The sequence below is a fragment of the Anabrus simplex genome, unplaced genomic scaffold (genome assembly GCF_040414725.1).
Source record: "Anabrus simplex isolate iqAnaSimp1 unplaced genomic scaffold, ASM4041472v1 ctg00000124.1, whole genome shotgun sequence".
In the NCBI taxonomy this organism is placed as follows: Eukaryota; Metazoa; Arthropoda; class Insecta; order Orthoptera; family Tettigoniidae; genus Anabrus; species Anabrus simplex.
Genome location: NW_027130073.1, coordinates 163,206 through 184,547, shown reverse-complemented (window position 1 = coordinate 184,547; position 21,342 = coordinate 163,206). Strand labels below are relative to the sequence as shown.

General features: G+C 38.6%; 1 long non-coding RNA gene across 6 annotated transcripts in view; it reads left to right on the top strand.

Moving 5' to 3' along the window:
• The window catches only part of LOC137503445 (uncharacterized), a 282,266-nt gene that overhangs the window by 109,094 nt on the left and 151,830 nt on the right, over window positions 1-21,342 (top strand). For all 6 annotated transcript variants that reach the window (XR_011019127.1, XR_011019128.1, XR_011019131.1 and 3 more), the window contains 2 exons: window positions 9,265-9,309; window positions 14,747-14,810. This is a non-coding gene — a long non-coding RNA (uncharacterized lncRNA). The remainder of the gene's footprint in view (window positions 1-9,264; window positions 9,310-14,746; window positions 14,811-21,342) is intronic.

The window sequence follows — 21,342 nt, the reverse complement described above, 5'->3', positions numbered from 1 at the left end:
TTGTGATATGATTATTGGTTGGCAGAATCAAGGGAGTTGAATTTCTTCATAAGTGCGAACACTGATGCGTGTAATTGTTTCTAGTACGAGACGTTTCATTATACGAAGGCCATCCGGAAAGTGGTAGCTGTTTGAGCAATAAAGATACAGGAGTAAATACTAAGAGCATACTTTACACTACTTCTCCACATAATCTCCAAGCAAATTTAGGCATTTGTAAAATGTAGGACGAGTTTTTGTATTCTACCGTCATAGTCCTCTGCCGTCAGTGTATTGAGATACGTAGTCACGGCTCATTTAAGTTCTTCATCGCTGTCAAATATTCTTCCCGCCAGAAAGACTTCAAGGTTCGTAAAGAGGTGAAAATCCAAAGGGGCCAAGTCCGGGCTATATGGGGGATGGTCGAAGGTTTCCCACTTGAATTGCTGCAAAAGTTGTTGTGTTATCGCAGCTGCATGAGGCCTGGCATTGTCATGAAGGAGAATGACGCCTATAGACAATAGACCTCGCTATCAATTTTGTATTGCCCGCCCTAATTTCTGTAATGTTTCACAATACGCATTAGCATTAATTGTGTCTCCATGGGCCATAAAATCAATGAGCAGTACATTTCGGGGATCCCAGAAAACGGTTGCCTTGAGTTTCCTGGTGGACAGAACTGCCTTGAATTTTTTTGGTTTGGGTGGTGAATGAGCGTGATTCCACTCCATTGAATGTCCGTTACTCTCAGGTGAGGCATAACAAACCCATGTTTCATCCCCAGTAATGATGCGCGTCAGGAAAGAGTCTCCTTCATCGGAATAACGTCTCAGAAACTTCAGTGCTGCAGCCAATCGCTTGGTTTTGTGCTCCCATGTAAGCGTGCGATGGACCCACCTTGCACATTTTTGAATAATGCTGATGTTCTTTGACAGTATCATGAACAATTGTTTGAGACACATTGGGAAAATGTCCACAGAGTTCATCATTTATGATGTGACGATTGTTCCTCAGATGGTCTCCGTGAATGCTCGTCGTCGTGTGTATTCCCCCTCCCCAGGTTGAAGTTGCGACACCAGCGCTGAACAAACAACTTGTCCATGACATTGTCTCCATACACCTCGGTTAATTGGCGATGAATATCACAAGGTCGAAGTTTAGTGCAATAAGAAATTTAATCACGGCCCTCACTTCACAACTGGCGGGATTCACAATGTTTTTAAACATTTTAAATGATCGCAGACACAACACAGGCAATGCTAACATCACGCAATCTCGCACAGAGCAGGCAGACAAACCACTGGCACGGTCTGACCTTGCCCAACAGCTACCCGAGTCATCAGCGCATAATGCGGTCCTAACGGGTACTACTTTCCGGATGGCCCTCGTAGTACGAGTTAGGTACAGTAATGAAGAACTTAGGGATGGCCTGAGGGACTATCATATTTCTAGTACCAGTGCTGTAATTAAATTGGACAAAGATCTTCAGTGTTTAGCCTTACGCTACTCTGGGTATATTATGAACATGCCTCCAGAGATTTCTCTGAAGCGATGATGCCGTTTAACAGCATTTGTTCTATTAATGAATTGAGCTAAATTCTGTTTGATTTTCTGCTGATGATGATGAAATGACCATCTGTAAGATTAACTAGTTTAACTAGCTTTATTTTATTACTGTCAGTGTGAGGATCTCACTCGACATAGCAACGGGAGAAAGGAGAGGCCTTGCTATTATTTAATGCCACAGAAAAACAATGCACGTATTGAAAAGGGCTAGGACTTTAAAGCAGAACAAAAGCAGGTCAAAACACTTTGCACTACAGCCATAATTGACTTGGCCTACCAAGTGGACACTACATAGCCAGGAGATCTGTGTATTACAAAAGCATATTTGGTGGACCTCTAACCATCCCTGAGTCCTTTCATGTACCCAGGAATCAAATCACTACCTCCAGACTGTGAGATTAGCTGGAAAGGAAGCAACCATGGTCTGAATTAGGGGGCATCTGGCTGGTATGAAAATGGGAAAACCAGCATGGCATGGATTGAATTGGTTTAACCAAATTTCAGAAAATCAGCCCAAGACAAATTTCTGGGAATACTTTTTAGAAAGACAATCCAGAATTACTTACTAGTGGACCCATGCTGCTCCACAACATTATTCATTATACACTGCCTGTTGCGGGGTCTAACTTCATTCTTGAGTCTTCACTATCTAAGCCTACATTTGTTTCTTCTTGCAATTCCTGCTCATTTCCGTAATCTTTGTTTAAAATTTCTGGAAAATACTCGTGCCATCTTTTTAATTGTTCTTCTTGTGATAACAACATATTTCTTTGTTTATCCCTTAGTCGTTTACTCTTTCTATAACCTCCCCTTGACTACTTCCTTGTAATATTATAGATTTGTTTCATATCATCCTTTTTCTCAGCTTGCTCTGCAATTTGTGCCTGCTGGTCAATCCATCTTCTTTTATCATTTCTCACACTCCTTTTAAGCATTTTGTTAACTTCATAGTATTTCCTTTGGTCTTCTGACTTGTGCTGTCTTGTTCTGTATGGATTCAATATAGCTTTTTCCGCTTTCCATTTTTAAATTTATCCCATGTTTCCTCAGACATCCAGCCTTTCTGTTGAGAGCTCCTATAACCAATTACTTTTTCATACATTTGTATATAAGCCCAAGTTTTTTCCACATTCAAATCTTCTGCAAGATTTCAAAGGACTTCAAATCAATTTTTCAACTCCTGCTAAATTCCTTCCTCCTCTTTTCATTGTTTAACCTTCGTATGTTGAACCTCTTTTTTCTAGTTGTAAACTTCTTCGATGCAGCCTTTATTTGTAATTTAAACTCAGCTACTACTAGATGATGTTCACTACCAACATCAGCTCCTTTTCTGTTCCTCACATCTGTCAATGATCTTCTAAACTTCTTACTAAAAGCTACATGGTTGATCTCATCTTCTATTTTGTGATCTGGTGATACCCATGTAATATTATGACACGTTTTGTGAGGAAAGATGATCCCTCCAATCACCATTTCCTGTGTGGCACACAAATATGCCATTCTCTCTCCATTATCATTCATTTCATCTAAAACATGTTTCCCACATCAGATAATTCTATTGGTGCATAACAAACTACTATTGTTACATTTTGATTTTACCTCGAAATCTAGCTGTCATCTTTGTGTCTGGGATGGGACTCCATCCAATTAATCTGTTTTTGGGTGTCCTACTTAGCAATATACCCATTCCATTTCTCCATTTAGCATCATCCCCGGTCTGTCCATAATAGTTCCCATTTTGCATCATTATCTCTCCAAAAAAATCCAAGCCATAATTTGCATCTCTTTCTCAACCTGTTTTAGTTTACCTTCCTCTGTCAAAGTTCTAACATTCCAACAATTGATTCTCATTTTCTGTTTTTATCTAAAGTTCATCATCGTGGTATCCTTTGGGTTTCATTTGACTTCAGTTTCTTTTAATAAGTGGGTTTAAGATGTGCAAGTTATTAGCCCACAGCACCCGAGCTTGGAGGTTGGGCTGCTACCTGAGCCTCCAAACCTGCCGTTTTCTGTAGGGGTTGCCTCACGTAGCCGTTGAAGATCCCTCTTCACCACAAGGCAGTGCTTACCCCCTATTTCTGTAACCCCACAGGAAGAGGGTTGCCTCATCAGGCAGACTTGCCCTTCCAAATGTCTTCTTCTGTGCCGCACCTGCCGTTGAAGAATTCATCAGTGCTCTCTTAGCTGTCACTTTTCAGGGTTCCTTGAAGGGCCTTCTCAACTGCCATAGTGGTCCTGAGGTAGACAGAATCTACGCTGTACGTCACCCCTACGTGTAATCGCCTACTTCATGCATTTGCCCACCTCCCACAATGTGGACGAGGTGATTGACTTAAGTTAGTCACAAAGAAATATAACTTGCATAATCAGAAGAGAAAAGTAAACTTTACAAGAACTTCAAATATATCTATAACAATAACAATATTAATTCATTTCACAGTTCTATACAAAATACCACTTGACAAACGAGAATGAACAGGCATGTTTACTCATACGAAATAACTAAGCTTACCATACACATACATGCATCAATAACAGAAGGCAACACCGACACTGACTGCAAAGATTGTGAATCTATGACAACACGTTTACGGCAACTTCAACAAATATTGGTATTCACGCCTTTCTGTGCTAAGTAGTGGCTATCATGCAGGCAGTATGGGAGGATTGAGACACGCTACTCTGCTGTCGTTTAGACCCAAGCAGTTTTGCCAAAACACCAGTAAATGAATGGGTATGGATGTTTGGCTCAATAACAATGCACAATAGGAAGAATGGGCCAGATTTAAGGCTTTACAAGCGTTTGCTCTATTAACCAGCGTTTTGTCGTAGATCTGACACTAGACTCATCAGAGTGGGATGTGTCAGACCAGACCAACTGACGCTGGGATGTATCCAGGTGAACTTATAAGAAGCTGACAAGCTCTATTGGTGAAAAATATCTAATTCCCTCCATGGGAACTTAGAATTTTCCATGAAGAATGGGATTGCTCATCGCATTCCTAAATATAATATCTTTAATTCTGGAGGTTCTGTAGCTCTGCAAACCATTATGAATCTGCACCTGAAACAGAAGACAAAATTTTACGACTCCATGAATATGATGTAGACTCTAATAGTCTTTTCCTTCACAGAGGAATATTTCATCTGTCACTGCTGATTGAAGGAAAAATAATGGATAACTTAAAGGACATTACCAATAATTTCGTAAAAAGTTCATCTTAAGGATGTCTGTCTCATTAGCTAAATAGTTAGCATTCTGTCCTTTGGTCTAGAGCAGGGATGGCGAACCTATGCCACGCGTGTCATTAGCTGACACGCGAACACGATTTCGGTGGCACACAACATGCATATATTAATATTAGTATGTACTATACTATAGACTATACTGTACATATCTCGTGCATCGTATAGTCATAGTGTTTCAGGTTTAAGAAATAAATGCCCTAAAATTTAAATTCTAGTTCCATAAGAACGTGCTTTATAGCAACACTAAAACCCTGATTGGTCCAGAAGTTAAGTGAAATAAATGTCACATGCGGCCGATGAGCCATTCACTTACCCACATCAGTGAATTAGTGAAGTTGGGGTTGTGTGTGGTTGTCACTATCGCGTAATTATTCTTAGTGAGTAACTGTTTATTGCTGTGAAATTTGTGCAACAAATAGTTGCCAAGATATTTTCCCAATTTCGAGATTTGAAGAAACTGTCGCACTTTACTTCAAAACCTCATATTGCACAAATGAGTCTCTTTTATGAGTGGTTCGATATTGACAGTTTAGAAATGGAGTTGACTGAATTTTAAGAAAGCATGTATGGGTGAAAAAGTTCGAACAACTTGATGAAGCATTTGTGAAAATCGAGTTGCTGTTAATTCATCTGGCTCAGACTCTGTGTGTGTGTGTGTGTGTGTGTGTCGTCTTCATACTTTGTTGAAATTATGTTCAGTTGCCTAGGCCATCTAATAAAAAAGACTGGCACCAGGCCTCTCCGGAGGCTGTACACCATTATTATTGATTTGCTCTCAGAATTATTCAGTTTTTAAAAATAATGATGACCTTCCCGGGACAACTTCATGAGCTGAGAGGTTTTTCACAGGCACTAAAACACTAACGGCTTGTTTCCCTACAACTACAGGACAGTAGAGGTTACTTTCATCGAGCCTTCTGCATGCGAGCCTACACAATGAGGCTGGTAAGGCGTTACATCTGGAGAAGGTGGTAGAATATTTTAAATCAACAAAAGAGATTAGGAAACAGGCATTCCTTCACGAATCTACATTTCCCAATGGAGACTGTCCAGGTGGCACATCTGGTGGCAAAGCTGCTTACATGTTATTTTATAAAATTAACAATATACAGTTATAGGACATTTATTCAGAAAATGTATTTATGTAGCAAGTTCGGAACTTTTTTACTAGTGTTTCTTCTTAATAGATTTGTACATAATATTTATGAACCAAGTTTTATTTTTCTGTTTACATTTGAATATATTTGAAATCTCCATACATGGGACTTAAAGCTCTATTATCCTGTTGTTACAGTATTTATTGTTTGTGATAATTGTTATTATATAGGAATGTTTACATTAATATTTGTTTCTCATTCAACTTGCCTGTTTTCATGTTAGTCATGCCCACCTGACCCCAATAATACCTAAAGTCAGTGGGCCTGGAGTTAGGTAGTATCTTCTCTTTTAACAGAATGTCAGCAATCATTATCGTCATCATCCATTTAATGCCTCCAGTCTGCTAGTGCGTCCGTTTCCACACAAATTTCCTCCTCTTATTTTCTCTTCTTGCTCTGGCCAGCTACACTTGCTGGGTCTGTCGTCTTCCTCTTACAGTGACCTAACAAGTTTTAGCCCTGAATCCTTCATACAGTGGCTTTGGAAGTCAAGATAAGTTTCCTTATACTTGCACTGTACAGACACAAAACGGTACCTGTTTTCACATTGCACTAGACATCTAAATCTCAGCCCGTGTAATTATTTCGAACTGTGACATGTTTGAGTACCACAGTACAAGTTGGTAGTATCAAGGAGCTCAAATTTCATCGTAAGTCTAATACTGATGCGAGAAATGATTTCCGAATACGAGATGTTTCATTATGGTACAAGTTAGGTACAGTAACAAAGAACTTAGGGATAATCTGAGGGACTATCATATTTATAGTAAAAGTGCCATAATGAAATTGGACAAAGGTATTCAGTGTTTAGCCTTGCAGTACACTTAGTAGTTAATGATTATGCAACCAGAGTTTTTGCTCTGGAATAGTGATACCGATTAACATCATTAGCTCTGTTAATGAATTTGAGCCTAAATCTGTTGAATTTTCAAGTGTTGATAATGGAATGAACATGTGTAAGATTATCTAATGTAACTAGCCTTTATGGTATGATGATCTCACTTCACAGAGCTTCAGGAGAAGGAAGATACCTTGCTATTATTTAAAGCTTCAGGAATACAAGGGAGATTTTCAACAATGCAGGGATGTAAAAGGAAAGCAGAACAAAATTATTGAAACCCCATTGCACTACAGCCGGTATAGTCCTTCTCCTATCAATTGGATGCTGCCCTGCCGGAAGACCTGTAGAAAACAAGGTGACATGTGGTTTACGCCTAAACCAGTCCTGATATCCTTAACGTGGCCAGGAATCAAATCAGTACAAATAGCCCACCAGGGCGGTAGTTAAGGAAGCAGTCGTGGCCTAAATTAAGGATCATATACCTGGTCTGAAAATGGGGAAAGCAGAATATGGCAGGGTTCAAAGTGGAGTGGCAAAATTTCGTAAAATAAGCACAAGATAATTTTCTGTGATTACTTTTTAATTGCTTTAATCGTAACTAGTGGACCCATGCTACTTTGCAGCGTTTGTTATACATCAGTCAGATATTGTGTCGATATGAAATTGTTCAGTGTGTTGCCCCGGTTCATTTCTGGTATGTTCAATTTTATCATTAAGAGTAAAGCTTAATTTTTGTAGATTTTTTATTATGGTGTTGATTGGTATTTCACAAACAATTTTGTAGTTTTTAGACTTATTGCTGATTATATTAAGAGTTTACTAAAAACAGCTTTGGCGAATCCATCTCTCCTTTCCACTGTACTGATTGGCTTCATTTTTGTTGTATTCTACCAGGAATTACCTGCCAGTAGATCATGAGACATTGTTAGGTCTCCAAGTTCAGCCAACTTTACGTAATCATAAAAAAAATATTTAATGATCACTTCATTAACTGCAGGTGAAGGCCTACCTTAACCTGCAATACATGCTGTACTTAGCAGAACCTTCAGTACTGTCATAATATTCTGTTATGTGAATATCATCTTAAGTAATGTCATTGTCAACAGCCATGTTTGTTTACTGCATGCCAGGCCAGAGAGTTCATACTTCTAATTATCATAGCGGTAGACTCTTCCATGCTACATACTCTTTGATTTCCTAACCTTTCCCTGCAAGAGATGGTAGATCATTACTAATAAGTTTCAAGCTGCTAAGTGGAAATTTTTGTTGCAGCCCATATTATCTAGGAAGTAGATGATCCTTTCAAATAAATAATAAAAATATGTCACTCTTCAAAAAATCAGCCTTCCCAAAAGTAAAGATTTTGACACTAATATCTGTTGTTCTCGAAGATTTTTTACATGTCGCTAACACCCAAGACACAACTGGAGTGGTGCTAGGGGTGTCTTACCCAAACAGTATTATTCACCAGATGGTACGACATAATTATGTGTACCAAGTTTGGTTTAGAGCCATGCTGAAACATGCAGATCCATATACATAATCTTGGACATCTTGGATATTTTATTTTCCACCACACCTCATTCTCCCATGCCGACTGTGGCTGTATTTTGATTTAAATCTCATCCGGAGAATCACTATTCATCACCGAGACCACAAAAAAAGAGTGGATTCAAGAGTAACATAGGTTTTTTTAAAAATTATTTGTACATGTCGCTCCCTCCCCTCTGCATCCCATGGGCTGATTGATGTGTCCCACCTCACCGAAGTATTTCTATCCAGATAGTATTAAATCATGCGTGTACCAAGTTTGGTTGAAAGTGCAGGTTTGCCTATAGTCACCTCTCATTTTTAAACTTTATGTAAACATATTACTCCTTAAATATGATCAACCCGCTATACATAATGTATTGCAAGCTAAGGGTAAGCCTTCGCCAGCAATTATTGGAGTGGTCATTTAGTGATTAGATTTTAGGATTACGTGAGGTTAACTGAACTCAAGAGAGCTTTCATTGCCTGATGATTCACCCCGTGGTAATTAAGGAGCAATTTAGGAAAGAATGAAGCTAATCACTCCAGCAGAAAAGCAGGGCAAACTGGACAAGTCTTTTAGTAAATATTTTGGTATATACTTCTTAATTAATGAAAAAATATAAGCTATTTTAAGTGATATTACTTTATCTATCTATTGTTACTTTTCGTAAGTGGTAGCCAAATGTGATAATACTTCAGAGCTTCCCCTTGGTCACCTCTTGTTCTCTTCCAATCCTGAAGGTGTTACATTTGCAACACCTACCATATTTTTGTTTTCACAGGGTTCCCTCCCGATACTTCCATTTTTCAAAGAATCTGAACACTTGCTTTTTCTCCACTAATTACTCAATCATGACCCTCATTGAGAACTTTTCCTGATGTCTACTGCAATGTGTCATAAGGCCTCACTAATAAAATGCATCTTCCTCCTTGTTTCAGAATTTAGAGAGGAGAAAAAAAAATCCTTTAGTAGTCATCTTCAAAGTAAGTACCGCAACAAGCTGTCCATTTCTATTTGCAATTAATTTAATGAGTGACATAATCCATTAACAGTACTAGAAGGACTTACGAGTCGCTCCATATACATTGAAATACCACTGTTTTGGCTGCACAGTAAAATAGTTGCTTACATAATTTGTGGTAAATTTATTACTTTAATACTCATGTACAATTTTAAAAATATGAAAACTATATCTGTCCCAAAGGTCAAAGATTAGTGAGCTGTGTTGGTGGATTCCAGTAACGACCAAGTTTAGGATCATGCCTAGATGTGGCCGACATCCACTTTTCTCTTAATTTCCCTCTCAAAAACAAGCCACTGTGACATCTGAGAGACTTTTCTTATACCCTAAAAAGCTCAAGGCTTTTTTCTGTACAACTACAAGACAGTAGAGGTTGTATTTGGTGAGCCCTCTGCATTTGAGCGTACATGGAGGCTGGTAAGGTGTTACAGCTGGAGAAGGTGGTATATGATTTTATATCAAGAAATGTGATTAGGAAGCGGGCATTCCTTCAGAGAAGAACTACATTTCCCAATGGAGACTGTCCAGGCGGTACTTCTGGTGGTAGAGCTTTAAACAATTCGTGTCATAAAATTAACAATACACAGTAATGTGTAAGAGGAGACTGGGATTCTTTGGCGGATGCAGGATTCGAGACTTCTGAAACAACTAGTACAACACAATATTGTCTCAAAAAATACCACGACATGGTGTAAATGCTTCAGAGAAGTAAGAGAGGATCTGAAGGAAATATGCCTTACAACAGAAGACACCACAAATAAGATAAAATTGAATACAAAACTCAGGAATACAAACCTCCACTTTACCCTTACATGAAACAAACCATCAAGACGCATACTTCTGACTGAGGAAAGGGCACGAAGATCGGAGTGTCTGAAGAAGTACTGGGAGGACCGCGAAGCCCGAACAATCCCTTCAAAGGGACCTGAACAACGGACTGACTAAAGTGATCCTATGTGGTCATAAAAGAAGGAGGAGAACAAGAAGGAGAAGAAGAAGAATGTGGTGTTTCTTTTTGATAGCTTCGTATATAAGATATTCATTCAAAATATTTATGGATCAAGTTTTATTTTTCTGTATACTTGTGAATATAATTGAAATCTCTGTACATAAGACTCATTCAAATATGTATTTGACCTAGAAGCTGTATTATTTTTCTGTTTTCTCTGATTGTTTCTGATGATTGTTAATATATAGGATTGTTTACAATAAAATTTGTTCCTCCTTTCACATATCTTTGCTCATGCTAATCACGCCCAGGTCCCCATTAAATACCCAAAGTTGGCGTGCATGTCGGTGGTGGTAGTAGTAGTAGTAGTAGTAGTAGTAGTAGTAGTAGTAGTTGTATCTTCTCCTTTAACAGATAGTCAGTAATCATTATTGTCGTCATCCATTCAATGTCTCCAGTCTGTTAGTGCATCTGTTTACATGCAGAGTTTCTCCTCTAATTTTCTCTTCTTGCTCTACCCAGCTACACTTCCTGGCTCTGTCGCCTTCCTCTTACAGTGACCTAACAAGTGTTAGCCTTGATTCCTCCATACAGTGGCTCTGGAACTCAGGATAGGTTTCCTTATGCTTGTACCTGTACAGACAATAACAGTACCTGTATTCACATTACACTAGACATCTAAATCTCAGCCCGTGTAATTATTTTGAACTGTGACATGTTTGAGTGTCCCAGTACAAGTTGGTGGTATCAAGGAACTCAAATTTCATCATAAGTCCAATACTGATGCAAGAAATCGTTTCCAAGTGCGAGATGTTTCATTATAGTACAAGTTAGGTGCAGTAACAAAGAACTTAGGGATAATCTGAGGGACTATCAGATTTCTAGTACCAGTGCCATAAAGAAAATGGACAAAGATATTCAGTGTTTAGCCTTGCACTACTCTTGGTAGATTATGATCATGCAAGCAGAGTTATTGCTCTGGAATAGTGATAGTGTTTAACATCATTAGCTCTGTTAATGAATTTGAGGGTAAATCCATTTAATTTTCTGGTGTTGATGATGGAATGATCATCTGTAAGATTTACTAATGTAACTAGCCTTTACGGTATGATGATCTCCCTCGACAGAGCCGCAGGAGAGGAAGATACCTCGCTATTATTTAAAGCTTCAGGAATACTAGGGAGATTTTCAACAATGCAAGGATGTAAGAGGAAAGCAGAACAAAAACAAATGAAACCCCATTGCACTACAGCCAGTATAGTCCTTCTCCCATCAAATGGATGCTGCCCTGCTGGAAGACCTATAGATAACAAGGTGGCACGTGGTGGACCTCTAACCAGTCCTGACATCCTTAACGTGGCCAGGAATCAAATCGGTACAAGTAGGCTGCAGGGCCAGTTGGAAAGGAAGCAATTGTGGCCTAAATTAAGGATCATATACCTGGTCTGAAAATGGGAAAAGCAGAGCATGGTGTTGTTCGAAGTGGGGTGGTGAAATTTCAGAAGATAAGCACAAGATAAAGTTCTGTGATAACTTTTTAAGTACTTTAATTGTAACTAGTGGACCCATGCTACTCTGCAGTATTTATTATACCTCAGTCAGATAATGTGTCGATATGAAATTATTTAGTGTGTTGCCCAGGTACATTTCTTGTAGGTTAACTTTTATCATTAAGAGTGAAACTGAAATTTTGTAGATTTTTTATTATGGTGTTGATTGGTATTTTACAAACAGTTTTGTAGTTTTTAGAGTTATAGCTGCGTATCTATAAATTAAGAGTTTACTAAAAACTGCTTTGGCAAATATGTCTCTTCGTTCCACTGTACCTATTTGCTTCATTTTTGTTTTATTCTACCCAGAATTACCTGCCGGTGGATCTTGAGACACTGTGAGGTCTCTAAGTTCAGCCAACTTCGCGCAATCATAAAATAAAGTAATATAATGATCAGTCCAGTTACTGCAGGTGAAGGCTTCCCTTAACCTGCAATAGTTGCTGTACTTAGCAGTATTTTCAGTACTTTCATAATATTCTGCTAGTTGCTTTATGTCGCACCGACACAGATAGGTCTTATACGTAAGGCTTTTCAGGCGTTTGCTCTATTAACCAGAGTTTCGTCTTAGGTCTCACACTAGACTCGTCAGAGTGGGATGTGTCACACTACCCACTGACGAGTCTAGTGTCAGACCTAAGACGAAACGCTGGTTAATAGAGCAAACGCCTGAAAAGCCTTACATCTGATATGTTTTTGACATGCTCTGTTGGTGAAAAATATCTAATTCCCTCCATGGGAATTTAGAATTTTCCACAGATAGGTCTTACGGCGATGATGGGACATGGAAGGGCTTGGAGTTGGAAGGAAGTGGCCATGGCTTTAATTAAGGTACAGCCCCAGCTTTTGCCTGGTGTGGAAAGGGGAAACCACAGAAAACCATTTTCAGGGCTGCCGACAGTGGAGTTCGAACCTATCATCTCCCGAATACTGGCATAATATTCTGATATGTGAATATCATCTTAAGTAATGTCATTGTAAGCAGCCATGCTTGATTACTGCCTGTCAGGCCGGAGAGTTCATACTTCTAATGATCATGGAAGAAGACTATTCCCTGCTGCGTACTCTTTGATATTCTAACCTTTCGCAGCAGGAGATGGTAGAGCATTACTAATAACTTTCAAGCTGCTAAGTGAAAAGATTCTATGTATACGCAGACCCCATCATGACATAATGATGCCTTAGACATTATTTGGTAACACCTACCAGAGGATAAAGTAGCTACGCTAGAAAGAGTGAAGGCCATGTATCTTAAGAATTCTCTGCCAGGGAAAAAACTTTCCTTCGAGACTAACCTGTGAGCTCACAAGACAACTGTTCTATATAGAAGAACTGCAATTAAAAGTACCATTGTCTTCTACTACAGAATACCAAGCTTTACATCCAGAACTGCAGAATAAAAAGAAAAAGATGATATATGGATGGATTTTTACCAAGGAGATGGCATGATGACTTCAGAATGGATTAATTCTGACTAAGAACTGCGACATACCATAACACACTTCTTATTACATATGTTAATTAAAACCATTGAAAAAGGCAGGCAAAACAAGTTGACTGCGACAGGTGTATGAAGAACAGTTATCTGACATATTTATAATGAATGCTGTGGAGCAGCTTGGGTCCTCTTGTTTAAATTAAAATTTATTTTAGATCCTTTTGTTTTGCGTGGAAATTTTTGTTGCAGCCCATATTATCGAGGAAGTAGATGATCCTTTCAAATAAATAATAAAAATATGTCACTCTTCAAAAAATCAGCCTTCCCAAAAGTAAAGATTTTGACACTAATATCTGTTGTTCTCGAAGGTTTTTTACATGTCACTAACACCCAAGCCACAACTGGAGTGGTGCTAGGGGTGTCTTACCCAAACAGTATTATTCTCCAGATGGAGTGACGTAAGTATGTGTACCAAGTTTGGTTGAGAGCCATGCTGAAACATGTAGAGGTTCATACATGATCTTGAACATTTTGGATATTTTATTTTCCACCACATCTTATTCCCCCCTGCCAATTGTGGCTGAATTTTTACTTAAATGTCATCCGGAGAATCACTATTCATCTCCGAGACTCCAAAAAGTTTGGAATCAACCCTAACATAGGTCATTCTTTTATTATTTGTACATCTCCCTCCCTCCTCTCTACATCCCATTGGGTGCTTGGTAAGTCCCACCCCACCACAGTATTTTTATCCAGATAATCATATGTGTACCAAATTTGGTTGAAAGTGCAGGTTTGCCCTTTAGTCACCTCTCATTTTCAATCTTTACGTAAACGTATTACTCCTTAAATATGATCAACCCGTTTAGTACATAATATATTGCGAGCTAAGGGAAAGCCTTCGCCAGCAATTATTAGAGTAGTCGTTTAGTGATTCGATTTTAGGATTAGTGTAAGTTAAGTGAACTCAAGAGACCTCAAATTCACTGCCAGGAAATTAAAGAGAGATTAGTGAAGAATGAAGCTAATCAGTCCAGTAGAAAAGCCGGGCAAACCGGAGAAATCTCTTAGTAAATGTTTTAATATACCCATCTTAATTAACGAAAGAAACATAAGCTACTTTAAGTGATACTACTTTATCTATCTATTGATATTTTTCATAATTGGTAACCAAATGTGGTAATACTTCAGAGCTTGGGTTACCTCACAACCTCCCTTGGTCACTTGTTGTTCTCTTCTGATTCATAGGGTGTTACGTTTGCAACACCTACCATATTTTTGTTTTCATAGCCATCATTGTCCTCCTGGATCCCTCCCGATACTTTCATTATTCAAACGATCTGAACACTTGCTTATTCTCCACTAATTACTCAATAATGTCCCTCACTGAGAACTTGTCCTCATGTCTACTGCAATGTGTCATAAGGCCTCAATAACAAATGCATCTTCCTCCTTGTTTCAGAAGTTCAGGAGGGGAAAAACAGAAAAGAAAAAAAAAAAAAAAAAGAAAAGCAGTGAACTTCAAAGTAAGTACCACAACAACCTCTCCATGTCTATCTGAAATTAATTTAATGAGTGGCATAATCCATTGACAATACATTGAAATACCATTGTTTTGGCGGCAACAGTAAAATAGTTGCTTACATAATTTATGGTAAATTTATTACTTTAATAGTCATGTACAATTTTTAAAATATATAAACCATATCTGTCTGAAAGGGCAAAGATTAGTAAGCAAGGGGTTGAGTTTGGTCTGTGTTTGGCGGATTCCACTAGCGTCCCAGTTTAGGATCTTGCCTAGATATAGCCGACATCCACCTTTCTTTTCATTCATCTCTCAAAATTGAGCTGCTGTGACATCTGAGAGGCTTTATTTGGCCCTAAAATGCTCAAAGCTTGTTTCTATAAAAATACAGGACGGTAGAGATTGCATTTGATGAGCCTTCTGCATTTGAGCATTCACAGAGGCTGGTAAGGCATTACAGCTGGAAAACTACATTTCCCAATGGAGACTGTCCAGGCGTTTCTTCTGGTGGTAGAGCTTTAAACATTTCGTATCATTAAATTAAAAACATACTTTAAACAGGATATTTATTCAGAAAATGTATTTATGAAGCAAGTTCTACTTTCCTACTAGTGTTTCTTTTTGATAGCTTCATATTTAAGATATTTTTTTCAAAATATTTATGAGACAAGTTTAATTTTTCTGTATAGTTGTGAATATAATTGAAATCTCCATTCATAAGACTCATTCAAAAATTTATTTGATCTACAAACTGTATTATTGTTCTATTTTCTCTGATTGTTTGTGATAATTGTTAATGTATAGGAATGTTTACAATAAAATTTGTTCCTCATTTCACATGCCTTTAGTCATAGTAGTAGTAGTAGTAGTAGTAGTAGTAGTAGTAGTAGTAGTCAAGGACATTGCATGTGGTCTTTATAGGATTAATCTTTTAAGTTATGTATTTTTCAGCATAATAGGATTATGATTGTGGTTATTTATATTGATTTTTAATCCGATACTATGTTATCTGTGTTTTCCTCAGCATATGTTTTGATATAATCTTTTCAAATTGAATGTGCATACATCTTCAGTCTGGGAAGCCATATTTGTTTATTTACTTATAGTGCTTAGTTACCATAGCACTTGAATGATCAGCTGGTGATCACGTAAGTAAGGTTAACCGAAGTTTATATAGGCCTACCTCTGCTGACACATCATGCATTGACATGGATGATTCAAACAGAAGTAATGTTTCAGCTAATGACAAAAGTAATTCCTCTCAGCCTGTGTGTAACCATTGCGGGCAACTGTTTAAGTCCACTCGGGGGGTCAATATTCATATCTCAAAAGCACATCCGAATGAACACCTAACACGGCTAGTGAACAGACAGATAGCTGGGGAATCAAACCACCAAGTAAGTGTTGAAATAAATTCAGGAACATCTGCAGAACAAGGGCATGAATCTAGAAAAGAAATAAAACAACAAAACACACATAACTCGTACTACCAAGAGCAAATGGTGATATGGAGAGAAAAGCTACAAGGTGACATCAATGATTCTGAATTTTTCTTATTTGTAGAAGACTTTCTAAAGTTTCTGTCCACTGCAATTGATTTTTTGCCTGGGCCTAAACACCCAGCAAGGAAATTTTACAAGGCGCGTAAAAAGAAATCGTATGTTAATACGGAAAAAGGATATAAACAAAGTTCAAATCCGCAAAGGTCCGCTAATAGGGATAGAGAAAAAAGACAAAGTAAATATTTATATCAGTTAACTCAATTTCAGTTCCACAATCAACGTAGGAAAGCAGTTAGAACCTGTCCTTCATGAAAACAATGAAAGATGTCTGATTAATTCTCAACATGTATATGGCTATTTCCGTGAAATATTAGGACATGAAAATAATTCAGTGAGAGAAAATTATCCCCCAAAAATGAGTGAAGCTACACAAATGGTTTACAATGACACGTTTAATGATGTTATATCCAAAGATACAGCTTGCAACAAGTAGAATTGCGGTGGACACTTCACCTGGACCTGATTACGTCATCGTTAGAGCTATCTAAAGGGACATCGCTTCCGAGATAATTGCCACAATAGCCACTCGTATGCTTCAAACAGGACAGGTACCACTGTGTTTTAGAAAGGCAAGAACCGTTCTTATACACAAGGGAGGTGCCCCTGATGACATTGCAAACTGGAGACCAATCACAATATTTTCTGTTGTTAGGAGAGTAATTGAGCGAGCTCTTGATAAACGCCTGAGAGAATACGTTGCTTTTAATCCACAACAACGGGGATTTATATCTTAAGCCGGTACACATGTAAATACTTCTACACTCGATTCGGTTTTAAATTCCGCGAACCTGAACAAAACTGACCTAACAGTGATTTTTCTAGACGTCAGAAAGGCGTTCGACAACATTGGGCACCTTCATTTACATGAGACCTTGAGGACATTAGGAATACCTGAGAAATTAAAGGAACTAAAAGTTAATCTCCAGACAGGAAACATTACAAAAATAGAAACTGTAACTGGAAAGACATCCACCTTAAGCCTAAAAAGGGGTGTTATGCAGGGCTCACCTTTTTCTCCATGTCTCTACAATCTAGAAAAGATCATATTTTAAACGAACTGAAGACTCTCTCACAAGCCACTATGGATTTTCTTTAGTACCACATCTTCCACCTTTAACGATCATGGGTTTCGCTGATGACTTGGTTGTCATAGGAAATAGTCGAACAGCAGCACTTGAGCTCTCGAAAATAGTCACAAGGAGATTTCATGAAATAGGGCTTTATATCAACCCAGTGAAATTTACGGCAATCTGCATCGAATGCGGAAAGTTAAATTCACAATTAAGTATTTATTTATTTTCCACCTAGTCGATACAATGATTGCTTAAGGCAATTTTTAATGGTCAAAAGTGGTACATGTTTCGTATATTATCAACATCTTCAGCCACATAACACTGTTTAGATGAAAAATATATAAAATTGACAAAGTAATGCTTTAGAGGAAGTGTCCTTAAAATTAACATAAGATTAATCGAAGACCCAGCTGAATTTAAGAGCTATAACATATCGAGTTTGCAACGTGGGGAAACAATCCGCTATCTGGGAGTTAACTTTTCAAATGAAATAATTTTTCAACCTACACAGGAGCTTAAAAAATTACAGAATAAAATGGAGAAATTGGTTTCTTCTCCACTATTACGCGCTGACCAGAAATTTAAAGTAATAAACACAGTTATATGCCCATCTCTTGCATACCCATTCCAAACTATCAAGCCAGAGAAGATTCCGAAAAAGTTCCTTGCTGATACAGACATACTAATTCGAAGTGCTCTTAAGGAAATTCTTCAAATACCTGCAGACATTCCTAATGGAATGGTCTACACTGAGAAAAAATATAAGGGGTTGGGACTCTTCTGCACCACTTGGGAAGCTCATCTTCAGCACATTAACATCTGTAAGGTACTATTAAGTTCAGGTGATGAATACATCCGTGCTACAAGAAATCTGAAAGAAGAAATAACTCTCTCACTGCAATCCCTCAATGTCCCTCCATCTGACAATTTACTACATCCACGCCTAGAGATAACAGATGCCAGGAAAGTGAGAAGAGTACTGAGAGAAAGGGCATTCAGTGAGTGGTGCAACTTACAGCAGAAAGGAAGAGGTGTATGTTTGTACAATGAATACACTCCTGCCAACTCCTGGATTCGAGACCATCAAGGCTTATGTAGTGAATGGCGTGAAGCAATGAAGATGACAGCAAACATTTCAGCAGTTAGATCGGTACCTGGAAGATCTCGGAACGATTCACTTTGTAGGCGCTGCCTCAAGGAGATTGAAACTCTTGCGCATGTTCTGGGATCTTGTCCTCATGGTGAACTTTTAAGGAATACACGTCATCATAACATCCGCTCGTTAATTGCGGCGACGCTAAAAGAGCATGGTTTCCAGGTATTTGAAGAGGTTCATGGCTTAGCGAACAACGGAAGCCACAGAAGGACTGACATCATTGCTTTCAAGAATAAGAAGAGACGTTACATCATCGACCCCACAATTCGCTTTGAAAGCCATAAGTCACAGCCCTCAGATGTTAACCTAGAGAAGAGGAATATATACTTACCAAAAATTCCTTACTACAGGGAGAAATACCAGTTAGAGGAAATCGACATAGTAGGTCTGTGATTGGAGCAAGGGGAACGATTCCCACTTTTGCCGCTAATTTCTGGAAACAGATGACTCTGCCAGTTACAACGTTACGGGAGATTGCCATCATAGCCTTAAGGGGCTCACTGATAATTCTAAGAAATCACTGTTACAATTAGGTTACCTTCAACATTTCTCAAGTACAGAATATCTATTTCGCTTCTAATTAAATGTAAAAGTATACTTTGTCGCAAGGCAGCCTCTGCATGAGAGGAAGTATTTCATAAAATAATAAAAATAATAGTAGTACTCGTAGTATCTTCTCCTTTAACAGATAGTAATCATCATCATCATCATCATCATCATCATCATCATCATCATCATCATCATCATCATCATCATCCATTCAATGGATGTTAGTTCATCTGTTTACATGCAGAGTTTCTCCTCTAATTTTCACTTCTTGCTTTACCAAGCTGCACTTCCTGGCTCTGTCACCTTCCTCTTACAGTGACCTAACAAGTTTTAGAGTTGAATCCTCTACACAGTGACTATGGAATTCAAGACTGATTTTCCTTTATGTCTGGAGCTGAACACACACAAACATTACCTGTATTCACATTACACTAGATGTCCAAATCTTGGCTCATATAATTTTTTGAATTGTGACATGATTGAGTGCCACAATACAGGTTGGCAGAATCAAGGTACTTGAATTTCTTCATAAGTACGAACACTGATGCGTGTAATTGTTTCCAAGTACGAGACATTTCATTATACGAAAGCCATCCAGAAAGTGGTACCCATTTGCACAATAAAGACACAGGAGTAAATATTAACAAATATACAATTTTTATTTGAAAGAGCATACTTTACACTACTTCTCCACATTATCTCCAAGCAAATTTAGGCATTTGTCAAAACGTGGGACGAATTTTGTATTCCACCATCATAGTCCTCTGCCGCCAGCTTATTGAGATACGTAGTCACAGCTCGTTTAAGTTCTTCATCGCTGTCAAATCTTTTTTCCGCCAGAAAGTCCTTAAGCTTAGTAAAGAGATGAAAATCCAAAGGGGCCAATTCCAGGCTATACAGGGGATGGTCGAAGGTTTTCCACTTGAATTGCTGCAAAAGTGGTTGTGTTATCACAGCTGCATGAGCCCTGGCATTATCATGAAGGAGAATGATGCTTGTAGACAACAGACATTGCCGTCGATTTTGTATTGCCTGCCGTAATTTCTTTAATGTTTCACAATACGCATTAGCATTAATTGTGTCTCCACGGGCCATAAAATCAATGAGCAGCACACCTCGGCAATCCCAGAAAATGGTTGCCATGAGTTTCCTGGTGGACAGAACTGTCTTGAATTTTTTTTTGAATTGGTTGGTGAATGAGCATGATGCCACTCCATTGACTGTCCTTTACTCTCAGGCGATGCATAACAAACCCATGTTTCATCCCCAGTAATGATGCGAGTAAGGAAAGAGTCTCCTTCATCGGAATAACATCCCAGAAACGTCTGTGCTGCAGCCATACGCTTGGTTTTGTGCTCCTCTGTAAGCATGCAAAGAACCCACGCTGCACAGATTTTTGAATAATGCAGATGGTCTTTGACAATTTCATGAACAATTGTTCGAGACACATTAGGAAATGTTCACAGAGTTCATCAATGGTGACGCGCCGATCGTTCCTCACGCATTTGTCTACTGCGCTCGGCAGTTGGTCTGTACTGACAGATGGTCTCCCTGAACGCTCCTCGTCGTGTGTATTCCCCCTCCCCAGGTTAAAGTTGCGACACCAGCGCCGAACAAACGACTCGTCCATCACATTGTCTCCCTACACCTCCGTTAATTGGCGATGAATATCACAAGGTCGAACATTTCGTGCATTAAGAAATTTAATCACGGCCCTCACTTCACACCTGGTGGGGTTCTCAATTTGTTTAAACAATTTAAACGATCACAGACACAACACAGGCTAAGCTAGCGTCATGCAACCTCGCACAGAGCAGGCAGACAAGCCACTGATGCGGTCTGACCTTGCCCAGCGGCTGCCCGAGTCGTCGGCGCTTAATGCGGTGCTAACGGGTAATACTTTCCGGATGGCCCTCGTAGTACGAGTTAGGTACAGTAATGAAGAACTTAGGGATGGTCTGAGGGACTATCATATTTCTAGTACCAGTGCTGTAATGAAAATGGACAAAGATCTTCAGTGTTTAGCTGTACGCTACTCTTGGTATATTATGATCATGACTCCAGAGATTTCTCTGGAACGATGATGCAGTTTAACAGCATTTGTTCTATTAATGAATTGAGCTAAATTCTGTTTGATTTTCTGCTGATGATGGAATGACCATCTGTAAGATTAACTAATGTAACTAGCTTTAT